This window comes from Gracilinanus agilis, chromosome 2 (assembly GCF_016433145.1).
Source record: "Gracilinanus agilis isolate LMUSP501 chromosome 2, AgileGrace, whole genome shotgun sequence".
NCBI classification, from domain to species: Eukaryota; Metazoa; Chordata; class Mammalia; order Didelphimorphia; family Didelphidae; genus Gracilinanus; species Gracilinanus agilis.
The window spans coordinates 717,951,630-717,969,287 of record NC_058131.1 but is presented as its reverse complement, the minus strand read 5'-3'; the positions used below and the strand labels follow the sequence as shown (position 1 = coordinate 717,969,287).

General features: G+C 57.5%; 1 protein-coding gene across 1 annotated transcript in view; it reads left to right on the top strand.

Annotated features, from left to right (window-relative positions):
• Positions 1 to 12,670: 12,670 nt before the first annotated feature.
• The window catches only part of SGMS1 (sphingomyelin synthase 1), a 40,234-nt gene continuing 35,246 nt past the window's right edge, over positions 12,671 to 17,658 (top strand). Inside the window, exon 1 of the mRNA XM_044659225.1 lies at positions 12,671 to 12,769. The gene's annotated coding sequence lies outside the window, so the exon portion shown is untranslated. The remainder of the gene's footprint in view (positions 12,770 to 17,658) is intronic.

Genomic DNA, 17,658 nt, shown 5'->3' with positions numbered 1-17,658 from the left:
TGGCACACAGGAGGCGCTCTGTAAATGCCTTTTCCTTTCCTCTCGGGGTGTTTCCTGGGGCAATGAGGGGATAATTGACTTGCCCAGAGTCACACAGCAACTCCATGTCCGTGGAAGGAATAGAGTCTTCCTGACCCTCCTGGCTTGCCGGCCCCCTACCCACCCAACCACCGTGCCAGCCCCCTACCCACCCGGCCACCGTGCCAGCCCTCCACCCACCCGGCCACCGTGCCAGCCCTCCACCCACCCAGCCACCAGGCCTCTTCTGCTGTTAATATTCCCCTTTTTCAGGCGAGGAAGTGAACTCGGGGAGATGGAGTGATTTCTCCAAATTTACTTACCCAGAACGCGCCCCTGCCCAAGCCCACCTTTCTCTGGCACGCCGTGGGTTGCAAACCTGCTTCCTGTGCATTCTCATTGGCCCTTAGCAGAGTGGCTAAGACATTGCATTTGGAGCGAGGAAGACTTGTGTTCAAATCCTGCCTTGGATTCTCTACCTAGCTGCATCACCCTAGACAAGTCACTTACGTCTCCCTCAGGGGTAAAATGAGGGGGTTGGATTCAGGGGTCTCTCAGGGTCCTTCCTGCTCTGATTCTCCCTCTGATCCTGGCTGCGTTGCACTGGCCAAATCATTTCCCCCGTGTGGGGTCCTTTCCGGCTCTTGGTCTGTACCCCTGAAGGACGCCACATCCTTGCCAGCGAGCGGCCCTGGCCCTTCCCTTGTCCCTGCCGGCTGGAAGCCCGGGAAGCCTGAGGAGGGGGCAGGAGGGGGCGCTCTGGAGCTCAGCTGTTTGGGGCCCTTTTTTGGGGATGCCCAGCGCTTGGCCAGCGCCCGGCCCATAGTAGGGGCCTCAGAGATGGTCATCCGCCTTGGCTGAAGGAGGGACCACCCGGCTTCCCCAGCAAAGGCTGGAGGCGGAAGATGGCGGGAAGCTTGGACTTCCTAGAGGGTGTTCCACGGCCCGTCCGCATGGCGTGCCTGTCTGCCGCTGAGTTTAATTAAAAGCGAATTTTTATTTTTAGCTCAGGAAAGGAGAGCAGAGCTAGTCCAGGCAGGAAATGGAGGCCTAATGAGGTGAAGTGACTGCTCCCAGGCCACCCAGTTAGGCGCTGGCGCAGCCAGGCCTGGGCTCGTGCCCTCGGCTCGATCCTCCGGGCAGCTCTCGGTTTACCGCTAGAAAGCTGATGTGGGGCCCCGAGGCCCTCTGACAAGGGATCCTCCTTTCCTTCCTCTGCTCTGTTCTCTGTTCTGCCCATTTGTGCCCGTCCTCCCCTCCCCTTCCCTTCCCTCCCCTCCCCATGACTCATCTCTTGTAAATGTTCTGGGAGAAGCGGGTCGGGGGAGCCGACCTCCAGCCACCGTGCCCGAGACGTGCCGTGGCCCTCCGCCCAGGCAGGGGAGGGAGGAGGCGTGTACTTTGAATGCCCTTCTGGGTCCAAGCTGGGCCATGGCGCCACGCCGCCTTCGCTTTGGTGTTCGGGGTTTTCTCACGGATCTTAGAGGTCCTGCGGAGTCCTGCTGCCTCGTTTTACACGTGAGGAAACTGAGGCTCAGAGAGGACCAGGAACGTGCCCCAGGTCCCGCAGGCTCCATTCTGTCGAAGACGTATTTCTCGGGGCCCCCGTGGAGCAGCTGGACACCGTGCCAGGCGCTGAAGGTGGCACAAAAGAGATGAAGGGGACCATCGTCGTCCTCGAAGATGGCACGGCTGGCTTTCGGCACGGCCGACCGCCCGGCAGAGGCTGTATTTTGTCCTCGAGCGAATGGCAAAAGCCAGCGAAGTGTGCACGTGGGTGCCAGAAGGATGGCCGTGGGGGGAGCCCAGAGAAACTCCGTGTGCGGGCCTAGGTGGAAGCCCTGAAGCTCGGCCCCGGCTGGCTGCACAGGGAGGGGACAAGGGTGAGCGGCGGAGGGGAGGCAGAGGGACAGGCGGCCGAGAACAGCCACGGCAGGACAGACGGATCACGCCGTGGGGTTTCCGAACGCCCAGCTGCCCGGCAGAGTTTGTCTTTTCTCACCGAGCCAGCGGGAAGCTGGTGGAGTTTGTCCGTAGCAGTCAGGACTCAAACCCAGAGCCTGTGCCTCCGTTCTGCCCCTGCCTCTGTGGGTCCCGGGCAGAGCTCGGCTTCTCCCAGCGGCCGGGAATCGTGCCGTGGAGAGGGTCACCTCCACCAGGCCGTGTCTCGCTCATGGGCTCGGCCGCCTGCTCGCCGGGTCACTTTGTTCCGGGCTTATGAGACCTGAGCGAGCGGGCGGGCGGGCTGTGGAGAGGGCCGGGCCGTCCCCGAGCATCGGCTAGAGGAGCCCGTTTGTCGGGGGGAGGATTCTGGGATTGGGGCTCCCGGGCAGGCCAGCGCGGAGCGAGTGTGGAGGCAGCCCCGGGCCCTCCCCGGAGCGCAGGAGAGGGCAGGCCCTGCCTCGGGAATGGGCTGGGTGCGAGCCCGACGGCCAGGAGCTCGCTTCGGAGGCCCAGCTGCCGTCGGGCCGCAGTTTTAAACGAGTCCGTCTGTGGTGCCCAGGCAGACTCGCTCATCACCGTGCGTGACTTTACCAAGAGCCCACGAATGGGGGGGCCGTTAGGTGAATGCCGGGCCTGGAGACGGAGGTCCCGGGTTCAAACCCGCCCTCAGACGCTTGTTCCTGGTGATGCCCGAAGAAAAGTGCCGAGTGCGACGTGGGAGCACGCGGGCAGCCGGCGCGTTTCTGTTGTCTATTCTGGGTAAACCGAGCCAGCCTTAGCCGGGATCTCGTGGGCAGACCCCACCTTGGCTGCCTTCCTCAGATTGTGTGATGTCAGGAAGGCCAGCGGACTTCTCCGTGCCTCAGTTTCCTCATCTGTGAATGCTGGCTCGTCACAGTGTCTGTCTCCCAGGGTGGTCGTGCTTAGAGCTGAAATAGGAGAGCGTCTCCCCATGACCATCCCGGTTCTTTGGTTCTTCTCAGCTTGTTTTAATGGAGTCCCGGAGCAGCAGCTCCTCCTGATGTCCCAGGCTGGGCCCCATCTCCCCGGATTCCTTCTCTCCTCTCAGAAGCCTTCCCTTCCTTCAAGGCCCAGCCCAGGGGCCACTTCCTACAGGAAGCCTTTCCTGGTTTGGGTATTCATTCTAGGCTCCTCCTCTGGGACTCCCCTTCAGGAATTCTGGGCCATCTGTCAGTCCTTACACGGTCTTCGAGACTCTGCTCAGCCCTGGGCATCCGAGGAAAGCCAAAGGGCAGCCCTGCCCTCCAGCAGCGCCTAGTCTGGGCTTCTGGGGGGGACGAGAGGACGAGAGGAGAGGGAAGGGCTGGACTGAAACCCGGCAGGAGCGTCCAGCCTCCATGCCCAGGACAAAGGTCTCCCCATTAGCAGAACAGTCGGAGAAGAGTCTCTGGGCGAGGGAGGTCTCGGGAGAGAGGGACGGCGGACCCCGAGCCTTTGTTGGTAGGGAGAGAGCCCGACCGAGGGGCTCCGGGCTTGAGCCTCCCAAGCCCGGGCCCCCTCGGCCCCCTCGGCCAGTGGAAGCAGAAGGGGGGCCGCCGCGTTCTCCGAAATGGAGGAGGGGGTGCTGAGGGAGGCCCGGCTGGCGGCAGAAGCGTCGCTCGCTCGCTCGCTCGCAGCCTTCTTCCCTGTGCTGGCTGAAGCGGCAGATAATTGACCCTGATGCCTGCAGAGTGTCTCAAGACGAGGCCACAAGTCCCATTGAGGTCAATTATTAGGTATCCAGTCCCACAATTAGAGTGTTTATAGTGGAAGGTTTTGCATTTCTTGGGTTCTCTGTCATGGGTCTGAGCACAACAAACTCATTACGCCAGCCGAGGGACACACCGTTGCCCAGGGCTGACGACGGGCTGGGCGTAGAACACGGCCAGGAAGCTGGGCTCCAAATGGCGACGGCTCGCCAAGCCAGGTGGGCTGCCCGAGGAGCCGAGGGGCCGGCACAGCGGGGCTGACGTGGCACGGTGGGGAGAGCTCTGGCCTCTCGCTCAGGCAGTCCAGCCTTTGGCCATGCCTGGACAAGGCATTGAGCCTCCATTCCCTCGGGTGGTCCGGCAGGACCCTACGGCACAGAGCACCCATGAAGGGAACTCGCACCCCCGGACTCCCCTCTCTCGTGGCTGAAACCCCAAGTGTGGACCCAAAAAAGGGAGAAGGGCCCTGCTGCGCTGGCGCGGGTTTTCCAGGCCTGGACCCAGGCCCGCTGCGATTTTACCCTTTGTGAAATATTAACCTGTGCCGGGAGCTTGGCTGCCCCAAAGGAGTGTACCCAGAGGGCTCCGCAGATCACTCGGAGAGCGATTCAAGGAATTGTGGGATTGCTTTATTGCTGTCATGGAAAGAACACTGGCTGGCCTTGGGATTCGGGGGCCCAGCGCCCAGCCCTGGCTCTCCCCTGGCAGCTGCCTACGCTGTGAAACGGGCTTGAGGATAGTCAAGAGAACAACAGCTACCCTGTGCCAAGGACTCGAGGCTAACAATCCCAGGAGCCCCATTTTAGAGATGAGCAAACTAAGTCTCTTCGCAGAGGTTGACCCTTGCCCAAGTTTATACAACTAGTTGGTAAGACTGGATTTGCACTCGGGGCTTCCCGGTTCTGGGTCCAGCACTCTATCCACTAGGTCGGGAAGCTGCTAGTGATAATACTGTAAACCCTACAAGTATTCCGTATTTGGAAATCCTGAGGTTAGTTCTTCTTTCTTTTGACCCTCACCTTCCAACTCCGAATCAACACCAAGTATTGGTTCCCAAGCAGAAGAGTAGTTAAGGGCTAGGCGATGGGGTTCAGTGACTCGCCCAGGGTCACACAGCTAGGAAGTGACTGAGGCCCGATTGGAACCCCGGATCTCTGGTCTCCAGGCCTGGATCTCCACCCACTGAGCCTCCTAGCGGCCCCTTGAGATGAGTCTTGACCCTGGCTCAGTGCCTTGCACACAGTAGGTACTTCATTCATTTCAGTTCTATAAACAGCGACGGCCCACATCCCTTTCTCTGGGCGTCTTCCTTTCTTTAAGCTCAAGTTTCCTCCCACCTTTGTTCTCTGGACTCACCGCAGTGATGGTCTTGGGTACTTCCTCCGGTTGGCCATCGCTACATCCCCACACCAAGCCTTAATAACATTTGTTTGATTTATTAGGAAGTTTTAGTAGTGATTAAATAAAAAAGCAACCAATGGGGTAGTGAGGTGGCTCAGTGGGTGGAGAGCCAGTCCTAGAGACGGGAAATCCTGGGTTCAAATCCCTAGACAAGTCACTGAACCCCCCCGCCTAGCCCTAACCGCTCTTCTGCCTTGGAACCAGTACGCAGCATTGATTCTAAGACGGAAGGTGAGGCTTTGGAAGAAAACAAGCACGTTCCTGCCCTGTCTCAGGGACCCTCCCCGGCCGGTCGAGCCCTCGTCTCTCTTGAGGTGTAAGTACTGAGGAGTCCAGGAGGGGTTCGGGAGCAGAAGCCCAGTTTGGCCCTTGGGCTCCTGCCCGCACTGGGTCTCCTGGTCCTTGGGCTTCCTGGAGAAATGAGGGCAGGGCTGTTGGGCGAGTGAGCAGCCCCTTCGGAGGCAGAGGAGGAAGGAGCTGGGAGGATCTGACCTTGGACAGAGTCATCCATAAAGCATCCATGAGCCTCTGGGCTGGGATGTCCCAGGCGCCAGCCGGCCTGATCCGGGAGCTCTCGGCAGGAGGCTCGGGGAGGCGGCTCCGTTTCACTTGGCTTCAATGTTGACCCCCGCTTGGAAGAGCAGGTAATGGAGGGTCTTAGCAAATGGAACCCCCCCTTTCAGACAGGGGTCTGCTCTTTGAAGCTCAGTCTTTTGTGGGAGAGGCCTTGGATTTGGGGGGCAGAGCCCAGGATTCAAATCCTGCTTCTGCCCTCTTCCTACCTGCAGAGTGCTGGGCAGTTCCCCCTCTCAGGATGATGGTTTCTTCAGTTGTAAAATGGGGGGGCCAGATTTGAGGATCCCTTCGGGCTCCCGTGATTCTGTGTTTTTAATCTGCCTTATATCTGATTTTAGAAAACGTGGGAGAGAGACATGGGATGGGGGAAGGATGGAGAAGGCAACGCCTGGGAGAGTCGGTAGAACGGGGCACTCGAGGGCCTTCTCTGAAGTTCTGGGTTCCAAGCAGCAAAGGAGGGGAGGGAGATAAGCCTGTGGGAAGGGGTCCGGGGATGAAGGGGAGCAGGCCAGGTGGGGCTGTTGGGTCCCTGAGCCGCTGAGAGGAGGCATGGGAACTAGGCACCCACGGAGGCTCGGCCAGGGACTTGGTGCTGAATTTCTCGGCTCATAGTCGTGAGATTGATGGAAGGAAGCCTCGCCAGGGCAAAGTCAGGCAAAGTGGAGCCAGAGTGGCTCCATCCTCTTCAGGGTGGGAAATGTTACTTAGCCAAATACTGCCCCCCCCACCCCCCCAGTAAAATGGGGAAAAGGACCTGTTGGGGGCACACCGCGAAGTCGGAGAGCTGAAGCCCGGCTTGCCTGCTCGGCTTCTCCTGCGTGACCTCGGACAGATCCGGGGAGGAGATGCCTTCTGGGCGTCTTCTTCTGCCCTCATTCTCTGCTCCAGGATCTCTCTGAGGGCTCCGTTTCCTCTGGGCCCTTCTAGCTCGAAGTCGTGTCCTCCCGGACTTCTGAAAGTAACGGGTGGTCGTCAGGAATAGGCTCCCATGTCAGCCTGGGCCAGCATGGCGAGGAGGCCCCCGGCTGATCAGCCATCAAGTGCCGAGAAGCAGCAGGAAGAGAGCAGAGACAGAGCTAGCCTGGAGGTAGGATCAGGCGAGCCGGGCGACGTCACAGTATCCCTGGGTCTGCCCCAAGCAGCTCTCTGAAACATGCTGAAAATGGGCTGAACAGGACGCCCGGTGCCCATGGGCTCCCGGGTCTAGTGTCTGCCCTACTGTGCGCCTGGCGAGGCTCTGGATGGGGCAGAGGGTATGGCCTGGACCTGGGATTTCGTGGGCATCAGGAATATCTAGAGGAAACTCCCTCTACGAAGGCAGGTCGGCACACCTGTATTCGCCCCTACTGCGTGCCAGTCACTGTGAGCAGCCCTGGGTTAGCCGAGTCTCCGAATGGTTCTGGAGTTACTGGGGCGCTCGGAGAGGTTACAGGCCCCCCTGGATGGAGATCCTCGAGGCAGGGACTGTTTTTGCCCTTCTCCTGGCACCTAGCAGGGGCTTAGTGAATCGATGAGTCATCCAGGGCTCTTTGGACTGCGTGGGTCAGAGGCAGAACTTGGACTCCCACAATTCTGGTTCTGAGGCTTGCCGAGCGTCACAGAGCCAACCCTGCCCTCGTGGGGCTTCTCTTCTGCTTGGGCCGGGGGAGGAGGTATCCACATGAGGTCAGATGCAAAGTGGTTCTCGTAAATATGAAAATACATGATCATTTTGGAGGGAGGGAAGGCTCCGCTTGGCGAGGCCAGCCCTGGACCCCCCCGAAGGCCATCCCCGGCCCATTCTCAGAGCCTTGCCAGCTTGGGCGACCTTGACTGGCTCGAGCCAAGATGGCGGAAGCTCCGCGAGTCCGGCCTCTTCCAGACCAGGACGGAGGGGGCCAAATAGAAATTTCCCTTTACAAGAAACAGGACGGAGGCTTCATCGCCGCGGCTGTCTTTTCTACTGCCCGCATTCTGTAAGCATTAAGTGCCTACTGTGCACCGGGCATGAACCAGCTGCAGGGGGCAGAAAAAGCGCCTTCCCAGGGGGCTCGCCTTGAGCTCCGGCTGGAGCCCCTTACAAGGAGCGCTGCCTCATTCTTCGTACTTGTGTCTAGACCCAGCCCGGTGCCTGCCTGCATCAGGAGGTGCCTAATGGATGCGCGTTGGCCCGTGGGTATTGATCGGCTTTTATGAAGTGTCCGAAGGTGCTGGTTACTGCGTACAAAGCCCCAAACCAAACCAGAACTAAAGAACCCGACCAACTGGTCCTCTGGGCACTGAGGTTCAGGAACCAACATCCTCATTCCGGGTCCCCCGCCTCCCCAACGGGCGCCCCATGCAAATCGCCATCCCCTTTATAAGGCCCAGAGTTCGCCGCTTCTTCCTGGAGCTGCCCTGGGAACCTGGCCCGACCTCGGCAGAGGTAAAGCTGTTCTCGAGCACACGTCTTCCCTGGCTTGCGGCAGGGTGTTCTGCCCACCGAGCTTAGCAGGGGAACCTTCCTGTTAGTCTTGGCAAAGGAAAAAAGGCCATCCCCCCCTTTTTCTATTTTTTTTTTAAACCCTTAACTTCTGTATATTGGCTCATAGGTGGAAGAGTGGTAAGGGTGGGCAGTGACTTGCCCAGGGTCACACAGCTGGGAAGTGTCTGTGGCCAGATTTGAACCCAGGACCTCCCGTCTCTAGGACTGACTCTCAATCTACTGAGCTACCCAGCTGTCCCACCCCCCCCTTTTTTTTTTCTAAATGAAAACCAACCCACTCTGGGGGCTTCGGCTCCTCTTGAGAAGATAACCTGCCGCCTTTGTTGTTTTCCAGGAAGAGCCCTGGACGGTGGGGATGGGGGCAGCGAGCGTCCGGGCCCTGGCCGAGCCCGGCTCAGTCTGGTGTGGCTCAGGCCGGGGAGCTTTGGGGTGGGATCTGGCCTGGTTTCTCCTGGGCCGACCATAGGCTAAACCCCGGAGGCGGCCTTCTGGGAATCTGCGTGCCCAGGCTCCAGGCTCCCCGCCTTAGGGAGGCGTGAGGGTCCCCGTCGGCAGGGTTGCCCTCGGTGCTGGCAGGCTACTTTGAGGAAGTCTGTTGAGACATGGGAGGGGGACCAGAACCGGGCATGTGTGTGCTCATCCCGTGGGTTCTGATCCACTTAAAGGAACTGGGGGTGTTTCATCCGGATTCGAGGGGGACATCCAGTATGCCGAAGGACGTGATAAAGGGATTGAGCTCCTTCGGAGCCAGGAGCCCTACAGACCTGGCCTAAAGAGCCCAGCTGGAGGCTCTCCGAAGCCGGGGTCTGGGCTACTCGTGGGCTCCCCGTCACCCTCCCAGCAGAGGGGAGCCCCCTTGGTGGAGCTGTCGTCGAGGGGATTCAGGTCCGAGGTGGAAGGAAATGGGATTTTCTCGGTGTGGGCAGGCCATCCTCAGGGGCGAATCGTGCTCTCTGTAACTTGGACTTCACGAATCGCTCCAGTCAAAAGCAGCCTCCCCTTGAGGCTAGTCCGGTGCCGAGTGAGAGCAGACTCGTGTTCCAACCTGTCGCCAGAGCTTGGCGTGGGCTCTGCCAGGCGGACGTGACTTGATCACCCGCTTAGAGCCCCAAGAGGAGGAGTTGAGGCTTTCCGTCTTCCTCTCCAGCCTCGCGGGCCTGTTCAGTAGTCGGTGGTTTCCTGCGTTTTCTCTCTTAGACTGTAACTTCCTGGAGGGCAGGGAGCCTGGCTTAGGCCTCTAAGCACAGGATTTCCTGCCGAACCCCAGAATAAGGCCATTTAATTTGGGGGACCAGCCCGGCCCCGAGCCCCACAGCCAGGACTCCCCAAAAGACTCGCCGTGCTCTTGGGGTCAGCGAGGTGGAAGGCCAAAGCCCTGCCTCGGTGTTTGGATCTCGCAATCTCTGATGAACCCGCCGTTATCTAACAGAGAGGAAACGGGCTGGTCGGCCCGAGATACTTTTTTTTTTGTTGTTTGTCGTCAGTTGTTTTGCTTTGCTTTCTCCGTCTGATGTGTCAACACGGGGGCAGGGTCAAGGGTCTCGGGAGCGAAGTTCACGGGACTCGTTGTTTGAGTAATTAGTAACTTGCCGCAGAAAGGTGAGCGGCCCAGCGTGGAACGTCCCGGGTGGGGAAGGGCCCAGAAGTGGACTGGCTCGCCCGCGGAGCCTCGGATGCCCTCCGTTCTCTCCCGGTGGTTCATTGCCGTTCTAAAGGGAGCTGTTTTGCCCGGGTAATTGCCCAACTGGGTAACCGCATATCTGGAAGTGCCGTAGCTTTCCTCACTCAGCCCTGCTGGCTGGTGACATGTTACCCTTTGCAGGAGAGTAACGGTGGACTCCTGGGACCAGGAGGATCCAAATTCCAACCCTACCTTTGATACGTACAGCCTTGGTGACCCTGGACAAGTCATTTCAGGGCCTGAGTTCTAAAACTGAGTCAATTAATTCCTGCCCAGCCTGTGCCTCTCCCCTTCTCCCCTCGAAAACAACTCGGGGTCAGCCTGTGGCCTCCAGGAGCCTTGCAAGTCCCTTTGGACTCTTTCTCCTGCCTCCGACTCGGTTTAAGGGGTGTCCTGTTTGCATGCGGCTCTTGTCCCTTCTTCTCCGTGACGGTCTCCCGTGATTATTTGGCTGTGCTCGATGTGCGTCCCTAGTTAGCTGTGGAAGCCCCAAGCGGTCACTTCCCCGTGTTGGGCCAGAAGAGCTCCCATCGCGGTTTCTGGTGTTCTTTCCTCCCAGGCACCCCGTGGCAAAGCAGGGAAAAAGCATGAATTTGACTTTACGGAGGAAGAAACCGAGGTGGGAAGCACGCTGGCTTCCCAGGGGGAGATTGGGACCCACAGTGGCCACCCGCAGAATGTTTGGAGACACGCAAGCCTGCGTGATCGCTCTAGAACCGTGGTTCTAGAGCACGAAGGGATCTTTGGGGCCGCCTTTCCAGCCCTCCCATTTCACAGAGATGAAATCTGCGCTCCAGAGAAGGACTTGCCCAACTTTACAAAGGCAGTAAGTTAGCCGAGTCGAGATCTGAACCCGGGACTGCTGACAGTGTTTTGGATGTGTTTCAAAGCCTCTTGGGGGGGGGGGCAGCTAGAAGGCTCGATGGATCTATGGATGAGAGGTCTTGGGTTCGAATCTGGCCTCAGATGCGTCCTAGCTGTGTGACCGACCTCGCACTGCCTAGCCTTAGCCCTCTTCTGCTTTGGAGCCCATGTGTGTAGTATAGATTCCAAGAGGGAAGAAAAGGGTTTAAAAAGAACAACAAGGATGCACGTTGGCTGAGCTTTGGCGAAATCGAATCAGGCAGTGGGTTCAAGCGGATCCTCCCTCTCTGGCTGTCTTTTTTTTTTTGTTGTTGTTTTTTAAACCCTTAACTTCTGTGTATTGGCTCCAAGGCAGAAGGGTGGTAAGGGTGGGCGATGGGGGTCAAGTGACTTGCCCAGAGTCACACAGCTGGGAACTGTCTGAGACCGGATTGGAACCCACGACCTCCTGTCTCTAGGCCTGAGTCTCTGGCTGTCTTGACCTACAGCTGACATGCCGTCTTGTGGTGACTTTGGGAGGGATCAAGGCTGGAAGTTCGGTCCAGAGAGCCAGGCAGGCTGTTTGCCTTTGTCAGTGTTGTGCAATGTTTGCTCTTCTGAGTGGTGCCTGATTTCTGGCCTCTGCGGTTGCTGAAGTCATTGCTTGGATAGTGGACTGTTGGCCCCAGGTGGAGGGTGTTGGCCTGGCCAAATCTAGAGAGTGTCGAGGCAGGATGAGTCCAATGCTCAGTCCACCGACTGTTCATAGAACCAAACTACGGAGCTGCAGAGGCCACACAGTCCAGCCTCCTCATTTCACACGGGGAAACCAAGGTCGAAGCGGTGACGTGCCCAGGTTCACGTGGGTAGTCACCAGAGGCAGAATTTGAACTCGAGTCCTTTGGTTGTTCATCCTGTTTACCTTTTAGGTTTCCTTTGACTCCTGTGTTTTCGCTCCCCCATTTCCGCAGCGCTCTGGGCTCTTCGTCAGGCACGCTTGGACGTTTTTGTGCCGTTCGGTGGCCGTTCTCCCGAGGGTTGCTCCTCCCATGATGTTGAGTTAGCCATTCCGCCAGGCTCGACCGTCCTCGGTCATCATTCTGAGCCAGGCCGAGAAGAACCATCCCTCTCTCACTTCCTGTCCACGTCTAAATGGTGGAAGACCCGTCCACGCTCTTCTCTTCGCCGGCATAAACATCTCCACTTCTTGCTGGCTCTCGCTCTCCCGCCATCTTGGTTTTGCCTCTGTTGACGTTCCCAGGAAGCCCCTTGTTTTGATTTTAGACATTTCCTGGTGTTGAGTTCTCAGAGGATTCTTTCCTCTTTTGGGTGGTGTTCAGAGAGGGCGAAAAATGACAGACGGGTTCCCGGCCCGGCTCCTCCTCCGTAAAAGGACAGGATGGGCTTCGGGACCTCCGGGGTGCTGGGCCAGCCTTCAGCGCTCTCCACTCCAGCCCAGAGCGCAGACTTTTAGGTTTGGGTCGTCACTGTGAGGTGGCAACGAAAGGAGAATGGCTGGCTGTGGTCCTCTGGCTACACTCGTCCTCCAGTGAGAGAGAGAGAGAGAGAGACAGAGAGAGAGACACAGAGAGAGACAGAGAGACAGAGAGAGAGACAGAGACAGAGACAGAGACACAGAGAGAGAGAGAGACAGAGAGAGAGAGAGAGAGAGACAGAGAGACAGAGAGACAGAGACAGAGAGACAGAGAGAGGCAGAGACAGAGAGACAGANAGGGTCATATAGTTAGTATCTAAGGATGGATTTGAACTCAGATCTTCTTGTCTCCAGACCTGGTGCTTTATCCACTGCAGCACCTTGCTCCCCTGAGCTGCCTGTTAAAGGTCAGTAAAAATAAAGACATACATTTTTCTCCCTGAAATCTATCTATAGACACTGTTAAGAACCTCTGGACTAGACGATCTTTGTGATTCCTTTTAAAACCAGCATTGTGATTCTACATACATACATAGAGAGAGACAGAGACAGAGAGAGACAGAGACAGAGAGACAGAGAGAGAGAGAGAGAGAGAGAGAGAGAGAGAGAGGGAGAGGGAGGGAGGATCGCTCTTAGCTGCCGAGGCCAAGAATTGCTCTCGTTGGTGGGCAGCCATGGATGGACGAAGCCCTCAAGATGTGAGTGAATCAGAACAGAGAGAGAGAAAGTCCGGGGGAATGTCCGGTTCAGTCTCTTCATTTGGGAAGTTCTCAGGGAGAGGGAGGGGATATCTGATCTGCCTCACAGCACGTCTGGGGAACAAAAAAGAAGCCCCCCCCCCCCCCCGCCCCCCCCAGATAACAACTGTTGGCTTCCAAGTGGAGTCATTCTTGCAGATGCTTTTTTTTTTTTAAATAACCCTCACCTTCCATCTTGGGAGTCAGTATTGTATATTGGCTCCAAGGCAGAAGAGTGGTGAAGGTGGGCAATGGAGGTCAAGTGACTTGCCCAGGGTCACACAGCTAGGAAGTGTCTGAGGCCAGATTTGAACTGAGGACCTCCCATCTCTAGGCCTGACTTTCCATCCCCTGAGCGACCCAGCTGCCCCCTAAAATTTAATTAGAATTTTTTTTTTAACTTTTATTTTGAATATTTAACCCTCGTTCCATGTTTCGTGTTCTTTCCCCCTCCCCAAACCCCTCTAACCCACAGTTCCGCTGGGTTTTACGTGTATCGTTGACCAAGGCCTAATTCCATATTATTGGTAGTTGGATAGTTAATATAGAATTATGAAGGATAACAATGGCCTGCTTGCTTCCCTCATCAGTTTTTGTCTTGCTTCGCACCCAGGGCCGGAGGGGCCGAGGAGAGCCTCCTGGTCTGGGGGGTTCAGAGAACAAAGGAAACCTCGTCCTTCGCCTGTTTGGAGCAGGAAACACGTTGTCTGTGGACGGTGGCCGGCCTCTGTTGGTCTGCCCACGGCGGCCATTTCTCTTCAGCCATTATTTGGTTTCTCTTTCCTGGAACTGAGCTGGGAGGGGAGTTCTCTGGAAAGAGCTTTGGGGCACCAAAGAGGCTTCGGCTGTCTTTCCCAAGAGCTGGGAGGCTTCTCTGTGGACTGACTGGGAAGGTCCTCCCTGGGACGGCTCCCTTTCAGTGCCTTTTAACAAATATGCTAAAAATGCCCACTATGTGCCTAAGAATTGGGTGGAGAACCGGGAATGCTGGGACAGAGGCCAGTGAGGGCGAAGGAAGTTTGGGCAGGGCTGGGGGAGACGATACTCCCAGGAAAGGAAAAGAAAACTTGACCCCATTTAATACATGTTTGTGAATTAGCTGGGGAGTGGAGTCCACACTTAGAGGACAGAGTAGGGGAGAAAACACCCATTAAACACGGAATCTGAGGACGTGGGTTCAAATCCTGGCTTTGCAAGTTACTTCGCCTCCAGTGACCTCAGTTTCCCCAAATGTAAGCTGGCCTCTCAGGTCCCTTTTGGCATGATTAAAGACTCCGGGGGTGGGAGAGGGAGGGAGAGGTGTGGGAAGGCGTTTTAAGAAAGACGTTGAGGAATTATACTGGCAGGTTTAGTGGTCCTGTGACGGTCACCGGCGGAAAGCCCAGCGTCTTCCTCCATCTCGGTTGTGGAGGTTATCTAGGAATGTTGGCGGCGCCGCTCGCTGCTTCCAGAGGGCCAGTCATAGACCTTGCTCGAGACCTTCGCCCATCTGTAGCCTGGACTGCAGGCCGGACGTTTGGCAGCTTTGGAAATCCTCGCTATTTTGTTCTCGGCAGTTTGGGGCATTATTCCGAGAAGGGATTCCTCGGCGGCGTCAGTCTGCCAAGGGGTCCCCGATGCCAAAAAGACGGAGCACTTCTGCCCGCTTCACCCGAGGGAAGCGATTCCTTGGTCTGTCGTGCCCTGCTTGGCATCGTGCCCGCCTGGGCTCTGGCTTCCTTTGGGGAAGAAAACGGGCCAGTTATCTTCCCTTCACCCTCGGAAAAGAGACACGGAGAGCGACGGCAGGGCCGTCTGAGCACTGACGCAGGCTGTTGGTTTTTGGGGGGGGTCACTTCTGGAAGAAAAGACTTTACGTAGGGGGGCACATGATGGCAAACCCCCATTACGCCAAAGATCGCCCCTCAGAGCAGAGCTGGGGGCACTCGGGCTCGCATGGTGCTGGGCTCTGGCTCGGGAGCAGCCACCCTGCATGCCTGCCCGGCATCCCTGCCCGGATCGGCCTCCGCTCTGGATCGGCGTCCCGGCTCCCACCCGAGAGCAGACTCCTCGCGTGGCTGGGACCCCAGACCTCAAGCTGGGAGGGACCTTAGGACGGCCGTCGCCGTCCGGTTGCCTCATTTTATCGAGGAGGGAGAAGAGATTCAGTCGCCTTCCCGTAGCCCCCCGCAGGCAAGAGGTGGCAGCCTTTGCCCTCGCCCCTGTTCTCGAGGAGGGAAGGACCTGAGCACGGGCACGTTTTCCTTTCTATCCAGCCCAAAGCTCCCTCCTTCCTCCCAGCTCCGGGCCCCCCTTCTGGCCTCCATCGCTCTCTCTTAGTCCATTTGTCTTTCTGGGCCCGCCCTCCGCCCGGCCCCCCATGGTTTGTGCCCGTGTTGACGGCCGATGCCCGGCCCCTCCCGTCGTGCCTCCGCACCGCCATGCCTTTAGGCTTTTGTCCCAGAACTCCGGCTCTTCCCAGGCCCAGATGTGTCCGTACGCCCGAGAAGTGATTCTCCTGTTCCAGCCTTGGAGCTCTTCAGGGGCAGGAATTCTGGGACGAGCCCCTCGGAAAGGCCAGAGCTGCCGCTCCATCCTTCCACCCGGCTCTCGTTCCTCTGCGGACTTCCCTGGAAGCGCAGAACGACGGGCGGGTCTCGGGCTTTCTGCCGTGGTAGCGCCACGCTCTGTGGTGTGTCTGAAGACGGGGGACGGCTCCAGCGGCCTCTAGGCCTGGGGCAGAGAACGCACTCGGGCCTTTTGTGGCCAGCCGGACAAATGACAGGACGCGTTTTTGTGTGGCGATGACGGCAAAAGCTTTTTTCTGAGTTTTAGAACTCAAATCTGTTTTTCTTTCTTTTTTCTTTTTTTTTAAACCCTTAACTTCTGTGTATCGGCTCCTTGGTGGAAGAGTGGTAAGGGTGGGCCATGGGGGTCAAGTGACCTGCCCAGGGTCACCCAGCTGGGAAGTGTCTGAGGCCGGACTTGAACCCAGGACCTCCTGTCTCTAGGCCTGGCTCTCCATCCACTGAGCCACCCAGCTGCCCCTTGGTCCAGTCTTTTGACAAAGTAACTGAAATCAAGGAGGGAGAATGCGACTGGCCAAGCACCCAACTTGGTGGGGGAAGGATCTGGGCTTGACTCAAGCCCAGGCCGTCTTGGTTCCAAGCCCAGCTGTCTCTGCTCCACACCCCAGCTGTGCCTCCGGGTCACACGGCCTCTCGGGTTATTTTTGGCTTCTGAAAAATGTGTTTTCAAATTCATTTCAAGGTAATGTCATCCCGCGCTTAAATCTCGGCGGAGAGGCAGGCGCTCGAGCCCCGTTTGGCCCCGCGGAGTTCTCGGGCCGGGCCCGTGTCAGGCTGTTTTTTAAATTCTCCTCCGTAACGTGTAAATTAATACTAAAGTTGCCGCTTCTTTGAGACTATGTAGGCAGCGACTAGACAATATAGACAGTAAGAGAGAGAAGCTGCACCCCGTGGTAGCGCCGTGATCCCCTGCAGGGTCTTGTATGGAGTTAGCACTTGCTGAAATCATGAATTCCTTTTTTTTTTAACCCTTCACTTCTGTGTATTGGCTCTTAGGTGGAAGAGTGGTGAGGGTTGGCAATGGGGGTCAAGTGACTTGCCCAGGGTCACACAGCTGGGAAGTGTCTGAAGCTGGATTGGAACCCAGGACCTCCTGTCTCTAGGCCTGACTCTCCATCCACTGAGCTACCAACTGCCCCATGAATTCCTCTTCTTCATCCACTTTGGTTAATTCAGTATAGATGAGGTGCAGGTTGTGGATGTACAAATAGGTGTGGATTTCATGTATGTGTACACGCGTGGGTTTGTGTAGGTGGACATACGTGTATCTGGAAGCAGTAGGTATGGATAGCCACGTGATTTAAAGACAGCCCTAAATGATGGAAAAGAATGTTTTCTATGTGGAGCTTCTCAGTCATTTTCATCTGGGCGGACTAGTTTGTAAGTGAAAAGGACGTCGGGGGTGGAGCTGTGGGGAGGCGTCCGCACAAGGAGCAGAATAAACCCCAGAATTCTGCCGGGCAGCCTATGAGAGTCCTGGCAGAGCCACAACGAGCTTCCTCACACGGGCCAGGCCCAGCCTTGCGCTTGTCCGTGGCCGCAGCGTGAAGCCTGCGGGTGTCCGTCGGCACAGTCAGGACGGCGGAGCGTCTTTGCCTTCGGCCTGCAGCGCGGCTGAACAAGACGACGCTTGCTGCCGTCCCTCTGGGAGATTTAAGGGACCATCGGAAAACCCCTCGTGTTTCCTTAGCGAGCCGCCCCGTTGGCTCTCGGGGCACACTTGGGGGGGCCCTTCCTTCCTGAGCCTCTGCGGGCCGGCCCTCCAGAGTGGGGGATGCCGCGAGCCCTGCCCGTCGGAGCAGAGGACCAGAGCCGGACTCCTGCCTCGGATTCGTGGTGTGGAGGTTTGTGATCCTGGGCGCGACTCGACCCCTCTGAGCCTCATCTTCCTCACCTGTGAGACGGAGGACCCGGCAGCCTCCCTAAGCAGGCCCATGACAGGCTGAAGGAACATCCTGGCCGGGAAATACTTTGGAAATTGTAAAGGGCGTCACGATCGTCTGCAGTTTTCCTAACAGTCTTTCTTCCCCCGCCCGCTCTTCTCATCTTGTTCCCTGCACTTCGGACGGAAATGATCCCAGGGAAAACCACCCTCCTCCCTCCGGCTGGAGGCCACGACTGCCCTTTGTAACCGCACGAGAATATCGTGAGAAAAACTCCTGAGATGTCAGCTGGCTCAGAGCCTCGTAGGGAGCCTTGTAGGGCACCACCATAGCAGCAGCAGCAGGCCAGGACCATCAGTCTGGTGGGGGGAGAGAGAGAGAGAGAGAGAGAGACAGACAG